The following is a 14,036-nucleotide window of genomic DNA, read 5'->3' as shown; positions in this document are numbered from 1 at the left end:
CCAGACCACTGGCTGGGAGCCCAGGAGCAGTGGCCGACCACACTCCTGACACCAGGCCCCTGCGTGTGGCTCTTCCTCAGCACTGGGACATGGTGGGGACCTTGGGACTTGGGGCCAGCTCCTCTCTCTGAGGGAAGGAGACGAAAGAAGGCTTTCCTTGGGGACCCCCAATGTCACATAAGAGGGGAGGAGGCTTCCCCCAAACAGTACTTTGAAATTCTGCTTCTGTTAGAACCTGAGCCTTGGGCTTTGGTTATTTCACTTGCTGGGCTGACGAGATACACTTGTTCTCCAAGACTCCTCCTCAGATGAAGAGCTCTTGCAGGTCCCGGGCATCCTGGAGCCAGGGAGGGGGAGAGGGGCCACTCCTCTCCCTGGCTCCTGCAGGAGACCTGTCCTCCCAAAGGCAGGATGGTTTCGGGTCGTGGTCCTGGGCTAGGGTTGGAGACAGCCTGTCACTGCTCCTGACTCTGGGGCTGAGTGGGCCTTTTTTAGGCATAGCAACACCCAATGAAGGCAGGGGCTTCAGAAAGAGCACACTCCTGGGCCCGGTCCCTCCCCAGGTCGGTGGCTGACTTCCCCAGCCCCAGAGGAAGAGGGATATCCTCTGCTTCTTTGGGCTTTGGTCCTCTGACCCACGAGGAAGCACTGAAAAGTTTCTAGCCCTCCTCTGGAAGCGCACCATCCCTGAGTGGGCCAGTCACTGTCCACACACGAAGACGGACAACGTGCTAAATAAGTGCAGGAGGTGATCCTGTTCAAATGGCCTGCGGGTCGGTGGGGTTGCTGCTTCTGTGCCCTCCAGTGGGCCGCCTTTCCCTGGATGGAAATCCTCCTGGAGTCGCCTCTCTGTCCTTTGACCTCCGTTCCTGCTGGTTTCAGGACCAAGGGACTCCAACTGAGCATTGTGCCCCAGGTCCTCAGGGCGATGGTGGTAATGGTCTGTTATGATTATCTGGGAGGGTCCTTCACGTTCCTGCTCCCCTAGCCACAGGTGTGGTAGCGACAAGCCCCAGAGCCATCCCCCAATTTCAGCATTGTGCCCCATGTTCCCCAGGAATGGTGCTAATGGTCCGTTGGGATTGTCTGGGGGGGCCCTCCAGGTTCCCGCTCCCCTTCTCTTCCTCTCCTGTTATCTTCTTCTTTTTCTTTTTTCTTAAAATATGTTGCGTTATTTGTTTCAGAAGTACAGATCTGTGATTCAACAGTCTTGCAGAATTCACAGCGCTCACCATAGCACATACCCTCCCCATTGTCTATCATCCAACCACCCCATCCCTCCCACCCCCAAACATTACAGTAACACTCAGTTTGTTTCCTGAGATTAAGAATTCCTCCTATCAGTGAGGTCATGTGATACATGTCTTTCTCTGATTGACTTATTTCACTCAGCATAACACCCTCCAGTTCCATCCACGTCGTTGTAAATGGCAAGATCTCATTCCTTTTGATGGCTGCATAATATTCCATTGTGTATATATACCACTTCTTCTTTATCCATTCATCTGTCGATGGGCATCTTGGCTCTTTCCACAGTTTGACTATGGTGGACATTGCTGCTATAAACATTGGGGTACACGTACCCCTTCGGGTCCGTACATTTGTATCTTTGTGGTAAATACCCAGTTGTGCAATTGCTGGATCGAACGGTAGCTCTAATTTCAACTGTTTGAGGAACCTCCATACTGTTTTCCAGAGTGGTTGCACAAGCTTGCATTCCCACCAACAGTGTAGGAGGGTTCCCCTTTCTCCACATCCCCGCCAACATCTGTCGTTCCCTGACTTGTTAATTTTAGCCATTCTGACGGGTGTGAGGTGGTATCTCTTTGAGGTTTTGATTGGATTTCCCTGATGCCGAGCGATATTGAGCACTTTTTCATGTGCCTGTTGGCCATTTGGACGTCTTCTTTGGAGAAATGTCTGTTCATGTTTTCTGCCCATTTCTTGATTGGATTATTTGTTCTTTGGGTGTTGAGTTTCATAAGTTCTTTATAGATTTTGGATACTAGCCCTTTATCTGATATGTCATTTGCAAATATTTTCTCCCATTCTGTCGGTTGTCTTTTGGTTTTGTGGACTGTTTCTTTTGCTGTGCAAAAGCTTTTTATCTTGATGACATCCCAATAGTTCATTTTTGTCCTGGCTTCCCGTGCCTTTGGCGATGTTTCTAGGAAGAAGTTGCTGCGGTAATGTCGAAAAGGTTGCTACCTGTGTTCTCCTTTAGGATTTGGATGGACTCCTGTCTCACGTTTAGGTCTTTCAAACATTTGGATTCTATTTTTGTGTGTGGTGTAAGGAAATGGTCCAATTTCATTCTTCTGCATGTCGCTGTCCAATTTTCCCAACACCATTTGTTGAAGAGACTCTCTTTTTGCCATTGGACATTCTTTCCTGCTTTGTCAAAAATAAGTTGACCATAGAGTTGAGGTTCCATTTCTGGGCTCTCGATTCTGTTCCATTGATCTATGTGTCTGTTTTTGTGCCAGTACCATACAGTCTTTATGATGACAGCTTTGTAATAGAGCTGGAAGTCCGGAATTGTGATGCCGCCAGCTTTGCTTTTCTTTTTCAGTATTCCTCTGGCTATTCTGGGTCTCTTCTGGTTCCATACAAATTTTAGGATTATTTGTTCCATTTCTTTGAAAAAAGTGGATGGTATTTTGATGGGGATTGCATTGAATGTGTAGATTGCTCTAGGTAGCATTGACATCTTCACAATGTTGATTCTCCCAATCCATGAGCATGGAACGTTTTTCCATTTCTTTGTATCTTCTTCAATTTCTTTCATGAGTATTTTATAGTTTTCTGAGTACAGATCCTTTGCCTTTTTGGTTAGATTTATTCCTAGGTATCTAATGGTTTTGGGTGCAATTGTAAATGGGATAGACTCCTTGATTTGTCTCTCTTCTGTCTTGTTGTTGGTGTATAGGAATGCCACTGATTTCTGTGCATTGATTTTATATCCTGCTACTTGACTGAATTCCTGCATGAGTTCTAGCAGTTTTGGGGTGGAGTCTTTTGGGTTTTCCACATACAGTATCATATCATCTGAAAAGAGTGAGAGTTTGACTTCCTCTTTGCCGATTTGAATGCCTTTGATTTCTTTTTGTTGTCTGATTGCTGTGGCTAGGACTTCTAATACTATGTTGAATAGCAGTGGTGAGAGTGGACATCCCTGCCGCGTTCCTGACCTTAGGGGAAAGGCTGAGAGCCTTTCCCCATTGAGAATGATATTCGCTGTAGGTTTTTCATAGATGGCTTTTATGATATTGAGGTATGTACCCTCTATCCCTATACTCTGAAGAGTTTTGATCAAGAAAGGATGTTGTACTTTGTCAAATGCTTTTTCTGCATCTATTGAGAGGATCATATGATTCTTGTTCTTTCTTTTGTTAATGTATTGTATCACGTTGATTGATTTGCGGATGTTGAACCAGCCTTGCAGCCCAGGAATAAATCCCACTTGGTCGTGGTGAATAATCCTTTTAATGTACTGTTGGATCCTATTGGCTAGTATTTTGGTGAGAATTTTTGCTTCCATGTTCATCAAGGATATTGGTCTGTAATTCTCTTTTTTGATGGGGTCTTTGTCTGGTTCTGGGATCAAGGTAATGGTGGCCTCATAAAATGAGTTTGGAAGTTTTCCTTCCATTTCTATTTTTTGGAACAGTTTCAGGAGAATAGGTATTAATTCTTGTTGAAATGTCTGATAGAATTCCCCTGGGAAGCCATCTGACCCTGGGCTTTTGTTTCTTGGGAGATTTGTGATGACTGTTTCAATTTCCTTAGTGGTTATAGGTCTGTTCAGGTTTTCTATTTCTTCCTGGTTCAGTTTTGGTAGTTGATACATCTCTAGGAATGCACCCATTTCTTCCAGGTTATCTAATTTGCTGGCATAGAGTTGCTCATCATATGTTCTTATAATTGTTTGTATTTCTTTGGTGTTGGTTGTGATCTCTCCTCTTTCATTCATGATTTTGTTGATTTGGGTCATTTCTCTTTTCTTTCTGATCAGTCTGGCCAGGGGTTTATCCATCTTGTTAATTCTTTCAAAGAACCAGCTCCTAGTTTCGTTGATCTGTTCTACTGTTCTTTTGGTTTCTAGTTCATTGATTTCTGCTCTGATCTTTATGATTTCTCTTCTCCTGCTGGGTTTAGGCTTTATTTGCTGTTCTTTCTCCAGCTCCTTTAGGTGTAGGGTTAGGTTGTATAATTGAGACCTTTCTTGTTTCTTGAGAAAGGCTTGTATTGCTATATACTTTCCTCTCAGGACTGCCTTTGCTGTATCCCAAAGATTTTGAATAGTTGTGTTTTCATTTTCATTGGTTTCCATGAATTTTTTTAATTCTTCTTTAATTTCTTGGTTGACCCATTCATTCTTTAGTAGGATGCTCTTTAGCCTCCATGTATTTGAGTTCTTTCCGACTTTCCTCTTGTGGTTGAGTTCTAGTTTCAAAGCATTGTGGTCTGTAAATATGCAGGGAATGATCCCAATCTTTTGGTACCGATTGAGATCTGATTTGTGACCTAGGATGTGATCAATTCTGGAGAATGTTCCATGGGCACTAGAGAAGAATGTGTATTCCGTTGCTTTGGGATGGAATGTTCTGAATATGTCCATGAAGTCCATTTGGTCCAGTGTGTCATTTAAACTCTTTATTTCCTTGTTGATCTTTTGCTTAGATGATCTGTCCATTTTAGTCAGGGGGGTGTTAAAGTCCCCCACTATTATTGTATTGTTGTCAAAGTGTTTCTTTGCTTTTGTTATTAATTGCGTTATATAATTGGCTGCTCCCATGTTCGGGGCATAGATATTTACAATTGTTAGATCTTCTTGTTGCATAGACCCTTTCAGTAGGATATAGTGTCCTTCCTCATCTCTTATTACAGTCTTTGTTTTAAAATCTAGTTTGTCTGATATAAGGATTGCCACCCCAGCTTTCTTTTGGTTTCCATTAGCATGGTAAATGGTTTTCCACCCCCTCACTTTCAATCTGGGGGTGTCTTTGCGTCTAAAATGAGTCTCTTGCAGACAGCATATGGATGGGTCTTGTTTTTTAATCCAATCTGATAGCCTGTGTCTTTTGATTGGGGCATTTAGCCCATTTACATTCAGGGTAACTATTGAAAGATATGGATTTAGTGCCATTGTATTACACGTAAGGTGACTGTTAACTGTCTGTTGTCTGTGTTCGTTTCTGCTCTTTGCTGCTTTTAGGTTCTGTCTTTGCTTAGAGGACCCCTCTCAATATTTCTTGGAGGGCTGGTTTCGTGTTTGCAAATTCCTTTAGTTTTTGTTTGTTCTGGAAGCTTTTGATCTCTCCTTCTATTTTCAATGATAGCCTAGCTGGATATAGTATTCTTGGCTGCATATTTTTCTCGTTTAGTGCTCTGAAGATATCTTGCCAGTCCTTTCTGGCCTGCCAGGTCTCTGTGGATAGGTCTGTTGCCAATCTAATGTTTATACCATTGTAGGTTACATATCTCTTCTCCCGAGATGCTTTCAGGATTTTCTCTTTGTCTCTGAGACTCGTAAGTTTTACTATTAGATGTCAGGGTGTTGACCTATTATTATTGATTTTGAGAGGGGTTCTCTGTGCCTCCTGGATTTTAATGCCTGTTTCCTTCCTCACATTAGGGAAGTTCTCTGCTATAATTTGCTCCAATATACCTTCTGCCCCTCTCTCTCTCTCTTCTTCTTCTGGGATCCCAATTATTCTAATGTTGTTTCGTCTTATCGTATCACTTATCTCTCGAATTCTGCCCTCATGATCCTGTAGTTGTTTCTCTCTCTTTTTCCTCAGCCTCTTTATTTTCCATCATTTGGTCTTCTATATCGCTGATTCTCTCTTCTGCCTCAGTTATCCTAGCATTTAGTGCCCCCATTTTTGATTGCACCTCATCAATAGCCTTTTTGATTTCGATTTGGTTAGATTTTAGTTCTTTTATTTCTCCAGAAAGGGTTTCTCTAATAACTTCCACGCTTTTTTCAAGCCCAGCTAGTATCTTTAAAGGCATGATTCTGAACTCTAGGTCCGACATCGTACTAATGTCCGTATTGAGTAGGTCCCTGGCTGACGGTACTAGCTCTTGTTCTTTTTGCTGAGGTGATTTCTTTCGTCTTGTCATTTTGTCCAGAGGAGAAAAGATGAATGAGAGAACAAAATGCTAACAGGTTTACAACGTCCCCAGCAAATATACTGTATACAAATCAGAAAAGACCTGAAACCAGGGGAAAAGAAAGGGAAAGAAAGAAAAAAGAAAGAGAAGAAAAAAAAAGATAAAAACAAAATCAGAACAATACAAAAAAAAGCAGAATATTATCAAATATGATCAGGCTAGTGCATAGATCAGTGCCACACACTAGATTTTGGGCGTATTTTGGTCTGTTAGAAAAAAGTGCCTCCTAAAATTTTAAAGGAAGCAAGACATATATGTACAAAATAAGTGTTGATACAATGAAGGGATGGAAGATGACTGTAAAGATGAAAATTATAAAAGATTTTATAAAAGGACTTGGTAAGATAAGTTCTTTGAAAAAAGAAAGAAGATTTAAGAAAAAAAAAAAGGAAAAAGGGAGAGAATGTGATCAGGCAGGAGACTAGAACAAAGCCATACACTAATGATTTAGGGTATCTTTTTATCTGTTAGAAGAAACTGTACCTCAAAATTTTAAGGAGAGAAGAACTTATATATATATGCCAAAAATAAGGGTAACTACTATGAATGGATAAAATATGACTCTAAAAATGAAAACTAAAAAATGTTTTTTTTTTTTTTTAAAAAAAGGGATTGATAAGATGTTGGTTGAAAAAGGGAAAAAGAAAAATAAAAAAAAACAGTCAACAAAAATTAACTTTGATGAAATAATGAATCATGGTAAAAAAAAAAAAAAAGCCATGAATCTATGTGCAGTATTCCCCTAGCGCTGGAGTTCTCCCGTTCTCCTTGATCGATCAACTTGGTCTTGGCTTGCTGGCTGTTTGTGCTGATCTTCTGGGGGAGGGGCCTGTTGCTGTGGTTTTCAAATGTCTTTGCCGGAGGCGGAATTGCCCCGCCCTTGTCGGTCCGGCTAAGGAAGCTGCTCCGGTTTGCTCTCGGGAGCTTTTGTTCCCTGCAAGCTCTCGGCACAGCTTTGGAGGACCAGGGCAAAAATGGTGGCCTCCCAATCTCCACCCGGAGGAGCTGAGAACTCGGGGCCCCGCTCCTCAGTGTGCCCCCAGAGAAAAGCGGTCACTTCCGTGTCCCCGGTCTCCGGCCGCACTCCGTGCTCACCCGGCGTGTGACCGAGCGTTTCTATCTCAGGCACCCGACGCCGCGTGAGGTCTCCAAACCCAGCAGATCCCTGCAGTGCGTTCCCGCACTGCTCCTCCCCGGTAAGGAAGGGGAGTCTCCCCGGATCTGCCGCCTGCTGGGTCCTGCTGGAGGAGCCGTGCTCCGACTGGGCCGCGGATCACAGTTTATGGCAACCCCGAGCTGAGAGACCGCGACTCTGCTCCGTCTCTGCAGCCGGCTTCCCCGCTCTGATACCTGGGAGCTCTGCCGCACTCAGGCACCCCCGGTCTCTCTGTGACCCCAAGGGTCCTGAGACCACACTGTCCCGGGAGGATTCCACCCACGCTTAGCCACTGCAGCGACGTCCCTCCGGGGAGCCAACTTCTAAAAGGTCCGATTTTGTGCTCCGCGGCTCTATCACTTGCCAGAAGCGGCCGGCGGAGGCCCCTCCCCCGCCGTCTATCCTCCCGAATATCGCCTCGGATTCACTTCTCCGCACGCCCTACCTTCCAGTAAGTGGTCGCTTCTCTGTTCAGAGAGTTGTTGCTACTCTCCTGTTCGATCTCCTGTTGAGTTTGTAGGTGTTCAGAATGGTTTGATCCGTATTCAGCTGAATTCCTGAGACCAGACGAAATCTAGGTCTCCTACTCCTCCGCCATCTTGCTCCGCCCTCCGAGGGCTCACTTTCAACACAGGGAGTCTCTGGCTGGTCTAGCAGGGGCTCTGGAGGGCTGGCTTTCCAGGTTCTCTGCTGACCAGCTCTGGGACTGGAGCCATTTTACCTCCCCTCGCTGGGCCTCGCTCTCCTCTTCTGTGCAATGGGGTGATGCAGAATGATCCCTCCCATGGCGGAAACATGTGGAGTGCTGGTGATGGTCGTAAGCCGGGCACCGAGCCTGGATTGCAGAGTGCAGAGGGGGATGGGGAGCGGTGTGGGCAGTGAGCACTCCTTCCCCCTAAAGCAATTTAGCTCTTCCATGCAGCTGCCAGGCCACTGGCTGGGAGCCCAGGGGCAGTGCCCCACCACACTCCTGACACCAGGCCCCTGCGTGTGGCTCTTCCTCAGCAGTGGGACATGGTGGGGACCGCGGGACATGGGGCCAGCTCCTCTCTCTGAGGGAAGGAGACGAAAGAAGGCTTTCCTTGGGGACCCCCAAGACCACATAAGAGGGGAGGAGGCTTTCCCCAAACAGTGCATTGAAATTCTGCTTCTGTTAGAACCTGAGCCTTGGGCATTGGTTATTTCACTTGCTGGGCTGACGATATACACATTTTCTCCAAGACTCCTCCTCGGATGAAGAGCTCTCGCAGGTCCCGGGCATCCTGGAGCTGGGGAGGGGAGAGGGGCCAGTCCGCTCCCTGGCTCCTGTAGGAGACCTGTCCTCCCAAAGGCAGGATGGTTTCGGGTCGTGGTCCTGGGCTAGGGTTGGAGACAGCCTGTCACTGCTCCTGACTCTGGGGCTGAGTGGGCCTTTTTTAGGCATAGCAACACCCACCGAAGTCAGGGGCTTCAGAAAGAACACACTCCTGGACCCGGTCCCGCCCCAGGACGGTGGCTGCCTTCCCCAGCCCCAGAGGAAGAGGGATATCCTCTGCTTCTTTGGGCTTTGGTTCTCTGACCCACGAGGAAGCACTGAAATTTTCTAGCCCTCCTCTGGATGCGCACCATCCCTGAGTGGGCCAGTCACTGTCCACACACGAAGACGGACATCGTGCTAAGTAAGTGCAGGAGGTGATCCTTTTCAAATCGCCTGCGGGTCGGTGGGGTTGCTGCTTCTGTGCCCTCCAGTGGGCCGCCTTTCCCTGGATGGAAATCCTCCTGGAGTCGCCTCCTGTACTTTGAGCTCCGTTCCTGCTGGTTTTAGGACCAAGGGACTCCAACTGATCATTGTGCCCCATGTAATCAGGGCGATGGTGGTAATGGTCCGTTATGATTGTCTGGGAGGGTCCTTCAGGTTCCTGCTCCCCTAGGCACAGGTGCGGTAGCGACAAGCCCCAGAGCCATCCCCCAATTTCAGCATTGTGCTCCATGTTCCCCAGGCATGGTGCTAATGGTCCGTTGGGATTGTCTGGGGGGGCCCTCCAGGTTCCCGCTCCCCCCCAGGCACAGGTGTGGTGGCAAGAAACCCCAGAGCAGTCCTCATGCTTCAGCATTGTGCCCCATGTCATCAGGGATGTTGCTAATGTTCCATCAGGATCTTCTGGGAGGATCCTCCAGGTTCCCGCTTCCCCAGGCACAGGTGTGGTGTCAAAAAGCCCCAGAGCCCTCCCCCAAATTCAGCCTTGTGCCCCCGGGGGTGCTGGTGCTGGTCATGGGCTGTCAAGATGGTACAGGAGGACCCTCTGGGTGGGGCTTGGAGCCTGCTTAAACCTGGTCACACTCAGGTTGCATGAGGAACAGAGGAGTTGAGGTCTTCATTTGGAAGGGTAATTTCGCTTTTGCAAAAAGGTCAAGGTCATTGGTCTACTTTAGAATGAACATAATGACTACTTAAAAACAAGTGTGTGTTTCCCCTTCTCCCAGAAATAGAAGCAGGTGTGCAGGCCATAGGTCAGAGGACCTACTTATCCCCACCTGACAGCACTTATCTGCTCTGGATCTAGGAGACCCAAGGTTTTGAACATCAGCCTGTGAGTCAGTGATGTAGCATTTCACAGGATGTCAGTGTTCTGAGAAATCAGCAGGTCCATTTGGCACAGTGTCATCTTCCTGTCAGGACTGGCGGTCAAATTTCTCATGAACCCCAAACTTCCGGGGATTTCCTCTTTCCTCTAGTTGACCCAGGGTTAGGGTAAGAGTTAGGGTACTGATTAGGGCATGGGTTAGGGTACGGGATAGGGTTAGGGTATGGGATAGTTTTAGGGTACCTGTTAGGGTAGGGTTTAGAGATAGGTAAGGGTTTGGGCACAGTTTACGGTACAGGGTAGGGTTTAGGGTTAGGGTACCATTTAGGGTACAGGTTAGGGTTAGGGTACGCTTTAGGGTTACGGTTCGGTTTAGGGGTAGGTTTAGGGGTTAGTGTTATGGTAGGTGTTAGGGTTAGGGTATGGGTTAGGTTTCGGGTACAGTTTAAGGTTAGTGTTAGGGACCTCTACAAATGTTCCATGCCTGCTATCACAGGAGGCTGGTGCAAACCTGGCAATGCAAGGATGAGCCAGGGGCTGCGCTTGGCATGGAACACAGCTCAGAGGGGCTTGAATCTGCTCTGGGGTCCAGGCAAAGCCACCCCACTCCTGCCTGTGTCCCAGCCCCTGTGGGAAGGTAGTAATGAACTGATTCTGACCTTGTCCTCTCCCAACACAGACTTCCAGGTGCTCCCTTTAATGTGAGGCTCAGGTCCATGGGCCTCGTCTGTGCCCGTGTGCTGGGCAGTCCCCACAGTGGCTCCTGGCACCCCTGAGTCCTGGTCACACATCTCTGTGGAATCCCCTGCCCTCCAGGGTGGATGGCCAATGTGACGGCCCTCTCAGGAACAGAATGGCACAAAATGCCGGGATGTCATTTCTAAGCGGATGGAGTCTGTGACTTCTACTGGTTCGCTCTGTCGTGGGTTCATTCTCTCTCTCCTTCTCTGTCTCTGTGTCTGTGTCTCTCCCAGGAGCAGGATCTGTGGGTTCCATGGGCGATGTGAGAAACCGCAGAAGCCTCCCTTGTCCCCGTTTCCCTCTCCGGTCCTGGTGCCCCATTCCTTCCTAAGGCCTCCTCAACCTGACCGGAGCAGTGATTCTGGATTCTCTTTCACATGGGGACCCTGAGGCTGCAACAAGGAGGGCCCTGACCTTGGTCTCCAGACTGGTGGCCTTGTGCTCTGCCACGTTCTGCGTACCCAGGTCCTCAGCCCTCCAAGCCCCGAGTCTGTCCTGTGCTGAGAAGGACCTCGAGGGGGTAGAAAACATTTTCCCCAGACTGGGATCACAGGGGGTCGGGGATGGAGATCCAAGGGCCACAGGCACTTCTACAAGCCTGTGGGACCCTTGGGACAATGCATCTCTGTAGCCCAAGTGACAGCAGAGTAAGCTGAAGCCTTTTGTGCTATAGGCCTCCGGACTTGGGGGTGCGTATCTCTTCCTACTCCCAAGTGCCCAGGGTGGTGGTGGATACCGGAACCCAGACCCTGTCTTTTCCCAGTGCCCTGGCAACCCCACAGGGTCCATTGGGTAACCCTGACCATCAGCCCGGACTGTCTCCCCTCCCCGTGCTCTGGATCTGGGTCCTTGCCGGGAGTCCTGATGCCCTGCCCCATGGCCCAGCTGTCTCCAACCTCTTTCTTCTTTCACCCTTGTCCCCCACCTCGCTCCCAGGGTGTCTTCCCCTTCTGACCCCCAGCTGGGCAGTCAGAGTGGTGTGTGTTGGTGGGTTTGCAGGTGCGCATGCCTCTACATGCCTGGGGATGCCAAGGTCATGTCCCCACATGGGACATGGTGGGTAGCTATCCCTGAGGGTCTGAGGGGCTCTCACCCCCAAAGCAACCCTCATGGGAGGGTTGGGGCTGGTCTGGGACTGGAGAGGAGCCCTGCTCCGTGGGCTCTGCACCCCTCATTTGTCTTGGGCCAGTGCCTCCCTCTCTTGACCCAGGTTCCCAACTGTCCCTGAGGGTTGGACATGGAAACACTTGAACGTGGCCACTCCTCCAGGGGTGGTGGGGGACAGGTGCACCAGGCACCCAGGCCTCCCCACCGAGAGGGCCAGCCAGGTGTGTCATGGCCAGGTGTGCAAAGGAGACCTGCACGCAGCACCTGTACGGTGATCCAGCCCTGCAGCGGATGTACATGAGACCTATGGCTCTGCACCTGACCGGTCCCCCACATTCCCTCATCACAGCCGACTGCTCTGTGGCCCCAAAGTCCACTGGGCCCCGCAATCACCCCCAACCTGGGCGGCAGGGCTTAGGGTGCAAGGCCAGGTGGGTAGGACATCTGGGGACGCACAGGTCAATGAATAGCCCTCCCACCCAGCTGCCCTGGAATGCAGACTCCCTCTCAGTGTCCAGCTAAGTGCAGGGCTGGGCCAGAGGACCTGGAGGCATCAGTGGAGGCCGACTCAGGACAGGGAGAAGTTCAGTCTGCCCCTTCCCCTTCTCCTCTCCTCCTTCTGCCTTGTCTTCCTGGCAGGAGCCGGGACAGAGGTCCAGCCTGTCCCTGGCGGCAGCCCCGGCTGGAGCCAGAGGGGCGGGAAGGAGGCCGGGGAGGAGGGGCCCAGCAGCAGGATGCCCGAGTGGGAAGGGGGTCGTTACTGTAATGAGGGTCCCCATGGGCATTCAGGGATTTCAGCCCTTTTTAGACATGCGCAGGGGCCCAGGGCCTCGGCCCCTGCCCCATCCTTCACTCTCCACAAGGCCCTGCATCCTCCCCAGCCCAGTCCTGGTCCACAGCCAGTCCTCCCTCCGGCCCCAGGAAATCCAGGGGCTCTGGGAGCTGCAAAATCATTACAAGCTGGAACCGAGCCATCCCTATGGGGCCTGGTTCCCGGTCCTGCAGCCCCACAGTGAGGAGAGGTGAGGCCAGGCAGGAGCGGGGAGAGGGCAGAGTGGACTCTCCCTGGGGGCCATGGATCCCTGGTCAGTGCAGACCCTGTTGTGTGCTGGCCCCTAGAGCACCCAGATTCCAGCTCCCACTCAGGCTCCGGGAGGGAGACCAGAGTGTGGCCCCTGCTAGCTCAGATGTGTCACTCTGTCCTATATCTACAGCCTGTCCCACCAGCTGAACTGCACCTCCTAGTCGGCCAGCTCACCTTCACGGTCAAGAACAGGCCATCATGAAGGTCAGGGGCCAGTGCTTGGCTGGTCAGGCAGGGGAGGGCTCGCTCTGGGCTCAGGGAGTCTCTGGCTGGGCTAGCAGGGGCCCTGGAGGGCCAGCCTTCCAGATTCTCTGCTGAGCAGCCCTGGGTTAGGGTGAGGTTTAGGGTTAGGTTGAGGGTGAGAGTGAGTTTTAGGGTTAGGGTTTAGGTTTAGGGTTTAGGGTGACAGTGAGGGGTGATGGTGAGGGTGAGTGTTAGGGTTACAGTTAGGGATAGGGGTAGGGGTTAGGGCTAGGGGTTAGTGGTAGGGTTAGGGTTATTGAACAGGTTAGGGTTAGGGTCCGGGTTAGGGTTAGGGTTTAGGGTGAGGGTGAGCGGTGAGGGTGAGGGTGAGGGTTACTGATAGGGGTAGGTGTTAGGGGTAGTGGTTAGGGTTAGGGTTAGGAGATGATGGCTCCTGATACTCCAGTAAGGATATATAAGACCTACTGGATATTCAGTTGACGGGCATGTTACCTCCTGAAAGTTATGTGAGCTGAGAAAGTGCAACATTCAGTTAGAAAGTTAGTAGGGGCATAAAGCTCATTTGACAATCTGAAAACTCATAACACTCAGGAAGAAGCTTTGAGTTGCCCTGACACGCAAGCAGGCAAGGGACAAATTCTTGATGCTCAGATTGTCTGGTGGAGAACTTACACTCAGGGAGAGTAGGGAACACTGCCCTTCATGCAGGTGGAGGTGTGACCTCCTCACACTCCTACAGGAAGGTGAAACTTCTTAACATGCAGGTATGTGAGGTGAGCATTTGTCATCCTCCCGTCGGTGAGATGCCGTCTCCTGACAATCAGAAAAATGAAACCTCAGGGTATTCAGGTTATTGTGGTGAGAATTCCTGACCCTCAGGTATAGGAGACACATTTTCCTGCATGTAGGTCCCAGAGGAGACCTGGAGACACTCAGGTAGGAAACACCAGACCCTGTGATATGCAGCAATGAATAGAAAGGTGGGCTTTGTAGTCCTAAA

At 49.6% G+C, this 14,036-nt stretch overlaps 1 pseudogene; it reads left to right on the top strand.

The window, feature by feature from the left end:
• LOC118357082 overlaps window positions 1–14,036 on the top strand; it is a 183,654-nt pseudogene that overhangs the window by 153,262 nt on the left and 16,356 nt on the right.

The sequence above is a fragment of the Zalophus californianus genome, chromosome 6 (genome assembly GCF_009762305.2).
Source record: "Zalophus californianus isolate mZalCal1 chromosome 6, mZalCal1.pri.v2, whole genome shotgun sequence".
Classification (NCBI taxonomy): Eukaryota; Metazoa; Chordata; class Mammalia; order Carnivora; family Otariidae; genus Zalophus; species Zalophus californianus.
Note: the sequence above shows the minus strand (reverse complement) of the source record. Positions and strands in the feature narration are given on the sequence as shown.